At 50.5% G+C, this 14,521-nt stretch overlaps 1 long non-coding RNA gene across 1 annotated transcript in view; it reads right to left on the reverse strand.

Moving 5' to 3' along the window:
• Positions 1–7,584: 7,584 nt before the first annotated feature.
• LOC113958352 overlaps positions 7,585–14,521 on the reverse strand; it is a 29,119-nt gene continuing 22,182 nt past the window's right edge. Inside the window, exon 3 of the long non-coding RNA XR_003531491.1 lies at positions 7,585–7,634. This is a non-coding gene — a long non-coding RNA (uncharacterized LOC113958352). The remainder of the gene's footprint in view (positions 7,635–14,521) is intronic.

The following is a 14,521-nucleotide window of genomic DNA, read 5'->3' on the forward strand; positions in this document are numbered from 1 at the left end:
CTACTGAAGCAAACTGTGGAATCATGTGCAAAGTCAAGACTCAAGTGAAGTTCATTAAATCATTTGTGCTTCCTGACCTCCTCTGGCCCTGCTCCTGGGAGGGTGGGAAGGGAGGGAGACATGAGCAGGTAGACAGGGACTCCCAGCAGAAGCAGAACTCTGAATGGAAACAGAACTCAACCCAGCAATGACTCTCCTGTAGGACAGTTTGGGTGCCTGGCAGAGCCCAGAACCAAAACCTGAGGCCCCTCAGACTTTTGGGGCACGTGAAGGAATCAGGATTTTTTTAATTCCCTTTGCCACATCATAATTTACACCCATGGTGGGTCTTCCTCCTTCAGTTTGTGGTCATCCAGCATTTCTGACCACCTGGCCAAGCACCTGTTGAAGAGCTTTAGGAACTCTGAATACATTGCACTGCCTCCAGCCCTCCACCCTGCACTGTGGGAGAGCTTTAAGAGCTCACACAGGTTAAATAAGCAGCATCTGCCTGGAGATGAGTTCATTTTCCTTCTCCTGGAGGTCACTTTAGATCAGCCATTCCCTCAGTTGTTTCCAGTGATCCTAAAACAAGGTTAGCACATCTCTCATTGCTGGGGCTGTTCACAGCAGCTTTCCCAGGAGCTGCTCCTGGCTGACTGCTTGGCCCTGGGGCAGCACAGCATTGTTTTAAATGCTCCTGTCTGTGCAACAGCAGCTTTAGAAAGCAGGACTCACTTCAGGGGAAGTATTTCTTTATCAGCCTGTGGTAAAGACACACGCAAAAATGTTTAGCATCTTTGAAATGCATTTTTTAAGACCAGACTCCCTTGTCTGGCAGCAGGAACCGAAGCTGGGAAGAAAGTTTTACCTATAGTAGGGTCTCAGTAAGATCTTCAGGCCCTTTGCTATCAAAGCCCCCTTGTCTGAGCACTGCAAATGCCACCTCCACTTCCTGACCCCTCCAGTGGTCCCTTGAGCAGCTTCCTTCCTAATTAACCTCGGAAAGCATCTAAAGAAGTGGTTTTAAACTTCCCAAAGTTCCCATGACTGGTCTATGTCTCCTCACTCATCTGCATCTCCCAGCCCATTCCTCACCCCAATCCCCACAGCTTTTTTTCTTGGCTGTAGGCTTTGCCCTTCTTTCACTGCTGAGAGATCCTTTCCTTCCTTCATTCCATCCTTCCTTCCTTCCTTCTTCCTTCTTGCCTTCCTGCTCTCCTTCCCTCCTTCCTTCCTCCCCTCCTTCCTTCCTTCCTCCCTCCCTCCTTCTTGCTTCCTTCCTCCCTTCCTTCCTCTTTCTTTCCTTCCACCTTTCCTTCCTCCTTCCTGCCCTCCTTCCTTCCTTCCCTCCTTCCTCCTTCTCTTCCTTAAAAGGATGCAAATGGAACAATTCAGTTCCCATAGTCATTATTTTTCTGGGGGAAGCCTCTCCCTGTCATTATTTTTGGGGGGAAGCCCCTCCCTTCTCCAAATGACCCCTTTGCCTCCACTCCACTCTTCCAGGAACAGCAGGACTGGTTTAATCAACACAAATTTCCCCTGCTTTGCCTCCTGTGCTTTCTGGGAGTGTAAATGTGCACCCTGAGCTCTCCCTGCCTCCTGCCAGGCTGGAATTCTGGGCTGTGGTGGGTGGAAAGCAGAGCTCTGGTGGAGCTGGGTCACCCCCTGCCATGGACAAACTGTTCAACAGGCACCTCCTGTTTGTCCTGGGCCTTTCTCTGTCTTGTGTGAGTTTTATCTTGAATATGAAAGAGCAAAATGTCTAAGGCAGTTGTGAAGGTGTTGCTGTCCAGAAATAGCTGATTGTCAGCAGAGAGTCCTTCCTGGTTTGTCTCCCCCAGAGGAGCAGAAATATTCAATCAGGAGTTAAACAACTCTCCTGGAATGTGTCCATGCCTTGGGCACCTTCAATCATGCAGGGATTGCCAAGAGCCAGGGGAGGAGGAATTTTCTGTGGCAGAGAAACACAGAGAGTTGGGTGCAACACGGAGGGTTCCTTACACACCTGGAAAACAGGGACCCTGAAGGGTTTGGGGATCCCTGGGATCCCTGGAAAACAGGGACCCTGAAGGGTTTGGGGATCCCTGGGCTCTGGAGCAGAGCCCTCTGCTCTCACCTGGCTCTGCATCTTCCCGTGAAGGGGAACAAAGGTGCCCTCAGCAGTCACTGCTGGGCTGGAGCATCTCTGTCCCAGTTAGGAGGGAACACTCCTGTGACAGTGACAGAAACCAGCAGCTCCCACTGCTTTGTGCCCACTCGCTCGGGCTTTCCAAGAAAAACCTCTGCTCTCAGTAGACCTCAAAAAAATTATTGAAAGAGTCCTTTTTATTATTATTTGTGAAGTTAAAGAACTAATTTGAAATGCCAACCCCAAAACCTTTCTACAGGAAGAGAAGCAAATCCTGTTCACTTTATTTTAGACATTTTTATTCAGGTTTGTACATATGTTTTTTTTTTACTTATTTCTCCACGAAAAAACTGGAGCAGGACAAAAACCCCTCAGTGTCCCAGGAGGGGCCTCCCCATCCCACCCTGCACCTTTGCCAATGTGAGGAACTGGCTCCTCCCTTGCAGTGCAGCTCCTGCACAGTGAGCTCCTGGTAGCTCCCTTTATTTATTCTGTCTTATCTTTCTCACATTTCATCACTTTCTTGTTATGTTTGCTCAGTGAAGTCATTAAAACCACTTTGTTTTTTCTCTTTCCATGTTTACCCCTAGGAAATCAGCTAAGCCTGTGTAATGGGTTTAGCATTTAATTTCCCTAAAACACCCTCTTTCCTGCCATGTCTGTGGCCCTGAGACATTTCCAGTTCTGGGTGGATTGGGTGATGTGAGAAGGAAATCTCTGAGCCAGCTCAGGGCTTTGGGAGGTGTTGGGGAAGGTTTCTCCACCCTCAGGACAGGTGCTCTGTGCCTGCAGTGCTGTTGCTGGGTTAAATCCCTGTTTCGGTGCTGAATGGGGCAAAATGGGCAGAAAAGAAGAGATAAATAACCTGTAAACAACTTCTGGTCTTTTGCACTTCAGTTCTCACCTACTGTGCTGGGAATTTTTCTCTTGTTTCCACATTATGAAACTCCAGGATAGGGGATTAAAAACAAAGGAGGAGAAGGGAAAACAGGAATATCCAAGTCCAAGTCATTTGGCTTTCACAGAATCAGATTCCTTAAGGCTGGAAGAGACCTCCAAGACCATCAAGACCAACCTTTGACCAAATCCCAGTGTGGCCAATAAACCACATTGGGAGGTGCCACAGCCATGTGTGTTTTGAACCCTTCCAGGGGTGGTGACTCCAACACTTCCCTTGGGATCCTGTTCCAGTGTTTAACCTCTCCTTCAGTGCCTCATTTCTCACAACCCTCATTTCCACAGAGACTCAAGCTCAGTTTCTCCCTGGAGCACAAAGCAGGGCTCCAACCTGGACATCAGCCCCTCTCACATGGGGTCTCCAGGGACCTTCTCAGCTCCTCTGGCTCCTTTCCCTCCAGGCTGTTAAACTGCAGGATCCTTTTCAGGAGCCAGTCAAGCTCTGGTTTAAGATGAGGTGGTCCCACAGCTCCTGCCCCACCTCCCCACTGCCTGGAGTGAAGGAAACCTCCTTGTAATTCATGTTGGTACTCATCTCTTTGCATCGCTGTGCAAAGTGACTTTAATCACTTTGCACATCTTCCTGATTTGCTGTGTTTACAGAAGGTTTTAGTCTTTGTTCTGCTGAATGAGTCAAGTTTTGGGGCTTCTTTTTTGGAGGCAGCAGTGAGAATGCAGCTTTGAGAGCTGCCTTGTCAGCCCTCAGCTCAGTTCTCAGCCTGACAGAGCTTCACTGGTCTGACCCAGACAAGCCAGACCAACCCAAGGCAGGTGCTCCTGACACATCCCCTCTGCAGAGCATCTGCACACTGCTGGGAGAGGAACCAGATGGTCCCAAACCCAACCTTCCCTGCCATTCCTGTCACCTTCTCAAGCTTTGAGACCTGCCAGGTCTCCAGGGGACGAGCAGAGCCCTTCCCTGTCCCCCAGCATCTTCTGTCTCTCCTCAGACAGAGGAGCTTTGTTGAAAATAGATTTAAATGGATTTTAAAGAGGATGATACTAAAAAAAAAAAAAAGCCTAGACAAACAAAAGAAATCCCAGCTGAGCCCATTACACATTATTGAGCTAAATAAGAGGGATTTTACACAGCCTGTAATTGGGTTTTAAATCATGGTTCTAAACAGCTGCTGAGCTCTGGGAAGCTGCAGGAGGAGGGTGCTGAGGCCCAGTCCTGCAGGCACGTCACCAGCAGAGCTCCCACTCCGTGAATGGGCACATTCACAACCCAGATTTTATATCTGAAGAAAGAATTTGCTGACTGCTAATCTCTGCTGATTAATGGTGTTGTCACAAAGCCACCACAGAAGGTTTGCTGGCCTTGTCTAGAGAACCAGACTTTGGCCAAGCAAAGTCCTTTATCCAAAACTATGTTTGTCTAGAAAGTGCCATTGTTATTGTTAGGAATGCCAGGTATGGATGCCCGGGTTTCTTGTTCTTGTTAAAGGCAAGTTGTTCTACAGATAAGAAAGCCAAAGAGCACAAGATAGGCAAGGCTTGTCAGGACGGATAATATCTTCAATTAGACCAAAAGCAGCATTAGAAAATTCAGACAAACTTTCAGACACGGAAGCAGACGCAGAGGAAGCCCAAGTGTCCAATAGCTGACGAGCTCTTTCTGCCCATTTATCACAGGAAAGATATCACATCCCCCAAAAATCTTTGCTTTGTTTGGTTTAATTCCCATTCAAAGGGATTAAGGTGGAGAGGAACAAGGCAGGCTTGTTTCCCAGTGAGCACATCCACAGTGTGGGTTCCTGGCTGTGTTCTGGGTCGGATAGCACAGCTCTTATCAAAGCCAAAGCCAAGGCAGTCATGCTAAAATTATTTCAACTTTCATCTGTGTGTTTGACTGTCCCAGAGCTATGGAGTGATGCAGTTACTGGGATAAGGGTCCCTGTGAACATATGAGTGAGAAGATCTGCCTTTCATACATTGGAGTCCAGTTGGATTTCTGACAGTTTGACGTCCAAACCCCAACAGGAAAGAGAACATTTCTGGCAGTGCTGGAATCTGGCACCTTTCTCCAGAGAACATCATTTCACTCCCAATAATCATCAAGTAGTTATGAATAACAAATGATTTCCTAGAAATCAGGCTGGAGGAGTGAGTGCCAGTCAATGCAGCAGCAGGCTCAGGGATTTGGCTGCAGAGCTCACGAGGAACAACCCGGCCAGAGCCAGTTTCCAATAACCACAAACGATGATCAAACCCCTCGGTTACGACAGATGCAGATGGAACAGATTGTTCCCTCAAACTCCTGCTCTGCCAGCAGCACCAGCCTTTCCTTGAGCTTTGCAAGGCTCTTGCTTTTCCCTAGAGAAAAGGAGGCTCAGAGGAGACCTCGTTGTTCCCTACAACTCCCTGACAGGAGGGGGCAGCTGGGGGGGGTCGGGCTCTGCCCCTGGGTGACAGGATGAGAGAAAACGTCCTCAAGTTGCACCAGGTTGGATATTGGGAATAAGTTCTTTACTGAAAGAGGGGTTCAGCTTTGGAACAAGATTCCCAGAGGAGTGTTGGAATCCCCGTCCCTGGAAGTGTTCAAAAAGCACGAAGAGTTGCACTTGAGGACATGGTTTAGTGGTGAACGTGGTGGTGGTGTTGATGGTTGGACTTGACAATCCTAAAGGTATTTTCCAACCTTAATGATTCTGTGATTCAATGTTTCTACTCCCCCGGAGTTGCAGTGGATTTATCCTTCATTTTTAGAGTGCAAGAGGTAGGTGGGGTGTCCCGAGGGGTTTTGTCTGCTCAGGCAGCAACTAAAAACTGTGGGGAGCAAATAAACCAGCAAAGGGTCAGTTCAGTGGGGCTGCCTCGTGCTGCATTTGTAAGGGTAGGAGCAGTTCACTGGAACCAGTGCAGCTGCCAGGGCTGGCATCAGACATGGGAATCTGTGCAGGGCTGTTCTCCATCTCAGCCCCTTCCCCAGGAGCCACAGCAGAGCCCAGCACTGGGCTTTGCAAAACCAGCAACGCTGGTGAGAAGCTGCTCAGTCACTGGGAAAGGCAGCAAAGTGCCTGGGTTGGGTGAGCTGTGGGAATTCAGCTCATGCTATGGTCAACTTGCCAGGATCTCCCCACCCTGGGGGCTCCAGCCTGAGCTGGGCACCCTGTCAGGGGACACACCCCAGAGGGAGGGTCACAAACAGGGTCATGCTACACTTGTCCCAGTCCCAAAGGTTCCTGGCAGCACACAAAGTCTGCACCATCCTGCCTCAACAACTCAGGGCTCTGGGTCCATCCTGAGGGGCATTCAGACCTTTCCTCTGCTGAAGGGGACATGGATCATGTGTCACCTCCCAGCTCAGGAGCGCAGGAATCAACCTTTGAATCCCTCCTGCTGAGGCAGCTCCTCAGGAAAACACTCAGGGCTCCTTCCAGCACAGGCTGATACCCAGTTCTCTCTCCAGCTGCACAACTGGCCCAACTCAGCTGCAAAACCACATCCCCAAGGCCAGAAAAGAGCACATTTCCACGCCAGTGGAGTGCAGGGAGACAAAAGGTCTCTGACACTGTCTCTTTGGAGTACAATGTCTCTTTGGAATACAATAATGTCTCTTTGGAATAAAACTGAGCAGCATTCCCTCAGCAGATGGCCAACAGCTCTCCCACATCCCCACTGCAGCCACAGTGCTGCTGAGGACAGGGAAGAAGTGTGAAATGATGCTTCAAACACACCAAGTGTGGCCCCCTCAAGCCCCAGCAGCCCAGATTTCCATTCCATGTGGGACAGGAGTGGTGGAACTGGGCAAGGAGAAGGCCGCCCAGTTGGACATCACACAAAAGCAGCATCAGGGATGTGCTGAGATGTTTTCCACTTGTAAAGGAAAGAATCTCATGCCTTTGCACCTGTATCAGCAGGACAGGACAGCCCCTGGTTAACAAGCTGCCAGCCCCTGGAAATTCCAGCCCTGGTAACCCCCAGCATCCCAGGAAGATGAAGCACTGGAGTAAAAATAGCAAATGGGTCAGAGGAAGGTTATAGAAATACCAGAGCATTATTCATATTCCTTCAGGTGGCTGCAAGAAACAGTTTAAACACAGGAATAATAGATAAAAGGTGTCAGGGACAGAGAGAAATCACTGCTCTGAGGTCTGAGCTACATTTCCCCTCTTGCTTTGGATGTACATGACAAAGGATTTTTCAAAGGGAAAAAATCCTACTGTGCCCCTTGTGACCTGAGGGGGAAGTGGAGACAAGCAAAGGTTCAAGTTGCCTCATCCCAGGGAAGTTCCTCCAGGATGCTGCCATTTGTGTGAGCAGGGAAATGCTGGGACTGTGCAGAGAAGCAGATCCGAGTCCTGGAAAGCTCCAAAAACTGCCTCCTGTCTGCTGGTTGTGCCTTCCAAGGGAGACAAGAAAGATGGAGAGAGACTATTAACGAGATAGGAACTAGATGACAGGACAAGGGGGAATGGCTTCAGACTGAAAGAGAGGAGGCTTCGATTAATTATTAGGGAGAAATTGTTCCCTGGGAGGGTGGGGAGGCCCTGGCACAGGTTGCCCAGAGAAGCTGTGGCTGCCCCTGGATCCCTGGAAGTGTCCAAGGCCAGGTTGGAGCAACCTGGGCTGGTGGGAGGTGTCCCTGCCCATGGTAGGGGGTGGAACAAGATGATCTTTAAGGTCCTTTCCAATCCAAACCATTCCATGATTCCATGATTCTGTAATTCAGAGCAGAGCAGAATTTCCTGAGGTAGACTGTCAAAGTGCACTTAAGAAATTATATTTCATGCACGCATGTCCTAAGCACAGATAACAGGTAACCACAGAAATAGAGACCAGATATTTAGAAATGCCTGACAAAATTTGCTCCTCATGTTTTGACCTTGGTTTCTGTGCCACTTTAATTTCACCTGTCACAGGAAGACCCACCTGTAAATCTTATCAGTTTAAAGCTCACATAAGACAGATGAGGCCAGAAAACTGTTTTTCTGCCTCTTCAGAATATTTTTTTTTGAAAAAAGTGCAATGTGGAGTTTTAAGGCAAATTTGCTTAATTGACAACAAAAGAGTACAGAAGCTGCACAGGAACTGCTTGTGAGTTGGGATGGGATGGAGTGGGATGGGATGGGATGGGGTGGTGTGGGATGGGATGGGGTGGGGTGTCCTCCTGTGCTGGCTGAGCTGCTCTGAGGACCTCCCTGAGGTCCCTGCAGGGCTGTGGCTGTGGCTGAGTTGGAGCCCAACACTCCTGCAGTCCAGTTCAGGACTAAAGGCCATGGCTGAGCTGGGCCTGTGGGTGTGGGTGGGGTCCCAGGTGAGGTTGGTCATGGCCATGAAACCAGTTGGTGTCCTCAGGATGCTCTGCCCTGGAATGTGGGTGAGCAACAGGAACAGTTTGCCAGGCTGGAAAGGCTGTGCTGAGAGGGGGTTCATGGGCTGCTTTGGGGATTGAGTGATGCTAAAACCCCAAAGTTAAACATCCTGAGAGTGAGGCAAAGATTTGTCAGATATGCTAAAGTGTCCTTATCTAAAAATACTGAACATCAGGACCAGAGACATGTGACCGACCAAACCGAGTGGTCCCTTTTAGGTACCACACAAACCCTTTGAACTTTGTAACAACAGAAAAGATTTTAAATTACTTCCTTCATTTTTCTCATATTTATCAGGTCGCAAGAGAGATTACTTATCTGAGAACCCTGTGGAAACAAAGCAGACCCACTGCAGCCCAGCATCCAGCGGGTCAGGGCAGTAGGGAATAGGTCTAGTCCTGTCCCCTCCAGCCATGCCTTGGGGTGGGCCTGGAGAGAGCTCAGGATACAGGACATGGTTCAGTGGTGCTGCTTCCGTCAGGATCACAGGCTGGTTTGGGTTGGAAGGGACCTTAAAGCCCATCCAGTTCCATCCCCTGCCATGGGCAGGGACACATTCCACTAGTCCAGGTTGCTCCAAGCCCCGTCCAACCTGGCCTTGCACACTTCCAGGGATGGGGCAGCCACAACCTCATTCACTCCCACAAGGTATCTACCAGCTCACTGATGTTTCATAGAATCATAGCAAGGTTTGTGTGATGTGCAGAGGAACCAGAGTGCATTTGTGGCACTGTCAGGACAGAATTCACTTGCAGGAGTAATTTCAAACTTTGGAGGTGAGTCACCAGCTCTAGTGCCACGTCCACAGCTGTGAGAGACTTCAGTGGCATCAACCACAGTGCCCTACAAGGCATTTTCAAATACCTCTGGCCTAAAGCCTCAAAGGGTTTTCTGTCTTCAGTTGGTATCTAAATGCTGCCGAGAGTTTAAAAATGTGTACTGTCCCCAGTGGTGGAGATACTTCTCTTCAGGAAGGATGGAACAGCATCATGTTGGACCTGCAGAGAAAAGTTCTTGAGGACATTCATTCCCCAGAGAAGCTGTGGCTGCCCCAGCCCTGGAAGTGTCCAAGGCCAGGTTGGACAGGGCTTGGAGCAACCTGGGCTGGTGGAAGGTGTTGCTGCCCATGCCAGGGAGTGGAATGAGATGGGCTTTAAGGTCCCTTCAAGCACAAACCATTCTGGGATTCTCTGATTCTGTGCCTGTGTTGGTGGCCGCACCCCTGGAGAGCAGCCTCGAAATTATGGAAATACTTTGCCCAGTATTTGTCAGGGAAATACTTTGATGTTTCATCTTAGAGTGGTATTTTCTGGACACAGAACCGACCTCTATTTCTCCATTTCTGGCCTCCATTTCTCTCCGAAGGTACCATAACAGGGTTGACTATTCAGTGCCCCTGGAACTGAGGTCCCCCCAGGGGACACTGAGCTGGGGATCTGCTGCCCAGAGCCAGCATGAGCTCCAGCAGAGCTCGGGCACTGGGGCCAGGGGGAGCAGAAGCTCTCAGCACCCTGCTTGGGTGAGGAAGGAAGGACAACAAACACGCTTTCCCAGTGAAAATGGAGGGAAGGAGCCAAAGGGCACAGGCCTTATCGAGGCGTGGGCAGGGCTGGGACGGGCACAGCAGCCACTGAAGGAGCCGCCAGGAGCACAATCTTATCTGGGGTGAGATGGGAGCTCGGCCCCTCCTGCCAAAGCAAAGCTGCCCCGTGGGGTGTTCCCCACATTCTCTCTCCTCCTCCATGCCCAGGGTGTGCACAGAGGGCACACAGTCACTGCAGGGCAGGCTGTGTGTCCTGCCTGCCCTGTGCCATGGTGACATGTTCATTGCCAGCCACTCAAATGCCCCCCAGTGCAGGGTCTGGGCATCTTGGCTTCAGACCTCAAGTCACTGAGACCTCTGGATGCTCCTCTGAGCCCCCTAAATCCATGTGAAATCCATGAGAAGCCAGGGATCCCCAGTGGCCTTAGGGCTGCAGGTTCCCATCACTGGGGCTTGTTCCAGGGTTCCAGATGTTCCTGCACAAGGATGTGCTGGACTCTGCAGGTGCCACCCTGGGACAACTGACAACTGGGCAATTGTGCACCCAGGTGGTGAAGGGTTATTTGGTGAGGTCCTTAAACAACATTTTGTATGTTTTCTTCAGCAATATATATATATAATTAAATTACACTGGAAGATAAATGTCATTTGCATGTTGAAAACAACATTCAACATGTTTGTGCTTCAGGATAAGCCTTGGAAAATATAGAGCTTCATCTGCAGGCAAGATTGCCTTTGGAAAGGTATTTTGAAGTGGTTTTTTGCCTTCCCTGTGCTCTGTGGGAGTTCAGGCAGCAGACTCCATCCCTCCCCTCCTGATGGCAAATGTGTATCTCTCAGCACTGTTGGCTTCAGGTTTTAAATCCCAGTTGGATGTGCCATCTGACATTATCTCACATTTGAATATATTGGTATTTTTAGTTACTCATTCACACGTGTGGCATCCAAAATTGTGCTGGGACCTGCTCAGAGCATTATCTGAGGAGCACAGGGAGCAGAGCCCAGCTCTGGGGGGTGTTGCATCACCCAAACTGCTCAGTCAGGGACCTGCTCCTGTGTCTGGGCACGGGCAGGGGCAGTACAGAATGGGAGCCCTGCTCAGGTCTTGGAAAACCCTCCATCAGAATCTCAGTTTCTGCCACAGAGTGCAAAGGGAAGAAGCACTGAGCTGCTCCCAGTGGAGGGAGACAGGGGGCAATTGAGGCTGTGCCAAGTGTGCACACACAGCCCTTCTCTGAGCTGACCAGAGAGGTCCCTGAGGGTGCAGGGGCAGTGCAAACAGGGTGTTAATTTGTCCTCTCCTTAACATCTCTCAGCATGATTCTTCTCTCTGTCTGCACCAGCACAGGCTGCAGGGCTGGGACAGGGTGCAGAGTTCACCCTTTATTGCTTTGGCTTTGATTTTCCAGATGCTTTCTTTGAATGTCCTTTCCAGAAAAGAATTCCTGACTGCTGGGAGGCAGCTCCCATCTGGATGTGGCCCTGGGAGCCCTGGCTCTTCTGTCCTCATCTTGGCTTGGCCAAAGGTTCCCTTTATGACGTTACCTTTGAGTTCACCTGTCAAAAGACCTCATCTGAGCCACTCAGCTGTTCCCAAGGCTGAGCCTTGCCTCCCACAGCTGAGAGTTATTCCTGCAGAGAGCCAGAGTTGGTCCTGCAAGGGCAGGGGGGTCCTGCAGGGTTTGTCACACTCAGATCCAAGGGCTGGTACCAGACTCCCCACGCTGACATTGGCACTTTGGACAGGAAGGGGGCAGGGCTGGGGTTCGTGCTCCCCAGGCAAAGATGCTTTGACAGCATTTGTGAGAATAAATAATAACTACCCAAACACAGCATCTCCCAGCCACAGTTTGTACCCAGAGACCCCCTTTCACCCAGTCCTCCCACAGCCCTGAGCCCTGGGGGTGGTTACACATCCTTGACTTCTCCATCAACCCCCAGGAGCAGCTCAGTCCAGACTCTGGTGTGGGGACACTGATCCCGTGGGTGTCACCTCCAGGCACCCCCAGGGCTGCCCCCACTGCCCCCCTCAACTGCTTTGCTGCCACCTGAGCAGGTTTAGCCCAAATATTTCCTCCAACCACCCTTTGCTGGGCCTGTTTATCTCCCCTTGGATCATTTTTGTCTCTTTTTCATCTCCTGGAAACACCTCTGTGGCAGAGGGGTTGAAATGGAGGAATAGCTCTGCACTTCCCTACAGTCCCTGACCTGGCATCCACCAGCTTTGCCATGGAAAACAGCTCAAAGTCACATTATTGAGGACACAAGGTTCAGTTGGACAGGCAGCCCATGGAGGGTGTGAGCTTCCAGTGCACCCCCTTCTGCCGTGGAAAACTGAAAATTAAATTCTTTCAGGCCCCAGCTCAGCACTTGGGACAGTATGCCCAGAAATGATGTGGGTTGGAACCAGGTTTCACCATTTGTGGCTGTTAGTGATGCTCCAAGAGCCGAATGCAGGGGTAGAATTCCAGGCAATGGACAAGTTTTGAAACAAAATTTTGAGGGATGCCTTCAAAGATGAGCCCTCCAGGTCTCTGTTCCCCTCAGAGTGGGAGAGGTGACTTGAATTACATCTCCTGGCACTACTTGTGTCCATACCTGCATCATAGAACACTTAGGGCTGGCAGGGACCTCTGGAGATCATCCACTCCTGCCCCCAAATGTTTTAATGTATGTTTATAATAATAGATTTAGAGCAAAACACAGAATTGTTCTCTGTGTCCTCACACTGCAGAGCTGTCCTTGGTACTCTGTCTTCACTCTGTGCACTGGGAAAATGGACAAGGAAAATTTGGGATAGAGATTTTTGGTTGTTTTAATTTTATTTTTATTTCTTTCTCCCTGAATGGGGAGAGAAGTGCTCATGGCCTGAGCAGTGCCTGATATACAGGAGCTCACTTACAGACTGGTTTGGGTTGGAAGGGACTTTAAAGACCATCTAATTTAAACCCCCTGCCATGGGCAGGGACACCTTCCACTAGCCCAGGTTGCTCCAGGCCCTGTCCAACCTGGTCTTGGACACTTCCAGGGATCCAGGGCCAGCCACAGCTTCTCTGGGCAACAACTTCCAAGCTGATAAACTCTTCTCTTCTCCACTGGAACCTCTTCACCCTCAGGGATGTGAGAGCTCACTGGGCTGTAGCACACTTGGCTGAGGACTCCAGGGCCAGAAAAGGGGGTGACACCAGCAGCTCTTGTGCCTCAGCCCAGCAGAGCCAGGGTGGCTGCAGCACTGTCCCCTCCCTGGGTCACCCAGTAGGACAGGGGAGCTGTCACCTGATTCCCCACTGAGGTGTCCCCTGGGACATGGGGGCAGAAATACTTCCAGAAGGTCCATATGGAAACCCTTTGGGTCAGCTGGGAACGAGCACAGTGACTCTGCTTGCACAGAGCAGTGGCACCCCGTGCCCTGTGCTGTGACCTTCTCTGTTCCCTGCTCCTCCTGGCACTGGTGAGGTGTCCCAGAACTACAGGATCACCAAGTATCCTGAGCTGGAAGGGACACATGAGGATCAGTGAGTCCCTCTCCTGGCCCTGCACAGACACCCCAGCAATCCCATCACTGAGCTCAGGGCACTCACTCCTGACATGGAGCAGGAGAGGGTACCCACGAGTTCGACCATCCTGTGGGGAGAGAAGCTCACACACGGTGATGAAGGAGCCACCTGCCATCCTGTTGTGCCACAGGATGGTCAGAAATGTATTTTAGAAAGCCCTGTCAATGCCATTAAACCTGGAGTGTGCTCTAATATGGGTATTTGTGAGTGTCCCCCTCACTACGTCACTGTTCCCTGGCTATTCCCTGTGCTCCAGGCAGGAATCTCGTGAGCCAGGCAGCACAAAACCTTCAGGAGACATGAAGCCAGCCAGCCTTGCATTCTCTCAACTTTTAGGAAGGTAAAACTCAATCAGCATCTGCTCTATTTTGTTAAAATGATGCTGGAGGATGGGACACGAGGGAGGATTTCTCTGAGGGAGAGACATTGGTGGGCCTGGAGAGCTGCTGTGAGGGGGAATGGCCAGGAGTGTCCATGGGAGGGGGAGTGTCCATGAGTGTCCATGAATGTCCATGGGAAGGAGAGTGTCCATGAGTGGCAGGAGTAGGTGTGGGCAGGATTTGTTCGTGGGTGAACGACTCCAACAGCACTTGGTTCCACAGCTGAACAGACTGGGAATACCTGGGACAGTTCCAGGCATGGGAACCAGGGCAGGGACAGCACCTGCCAGGCCAGGAGAAGTTCAGCTGCCTCTTTACCAGATGCTCTGAAACAGGGAAAGGGAACCAGCTCCTCATGCTGGAAATGTTAATAATTCTCTGGGAATGAAGACTTGGATGAGAAGGGAAGATACTTTGGCTTGTGCCCAAATTAACAATTTTCTTTGACTGCAGCCACAGAACTCGTGGCCAAGGCCTGAAGCACGACAGGAATGTGATGGATCTGCCTGTCCTGGCTCAGCACTGGGGAGGACAGGGCGGAGCCTCATGACCTCACAAGGTGCTTTCCATCTCTCATTTCTCTGGCTCTGTGGAATGAGACAGGAGGCATTTGAAGGGAAAAGCCTCAGGGAGGTGGCTGTCCCAGCCACCCAGCC

Source organism: Corapipo altera, unplaced genomic scaffold (assembly GCF_003945725.1).
Source record: "Corapipo altera isolate COAL_440 unplaced genomic scaffold, ASM394572v1 92, whole genome shotgun sequence".
In the NCBI taxonomy this organism is placed as follows: Eukaryota; Metazoa; Chordata; class Aves; order Passeriformes; family Pipridae; genus Corapipo; species Corapipo altera.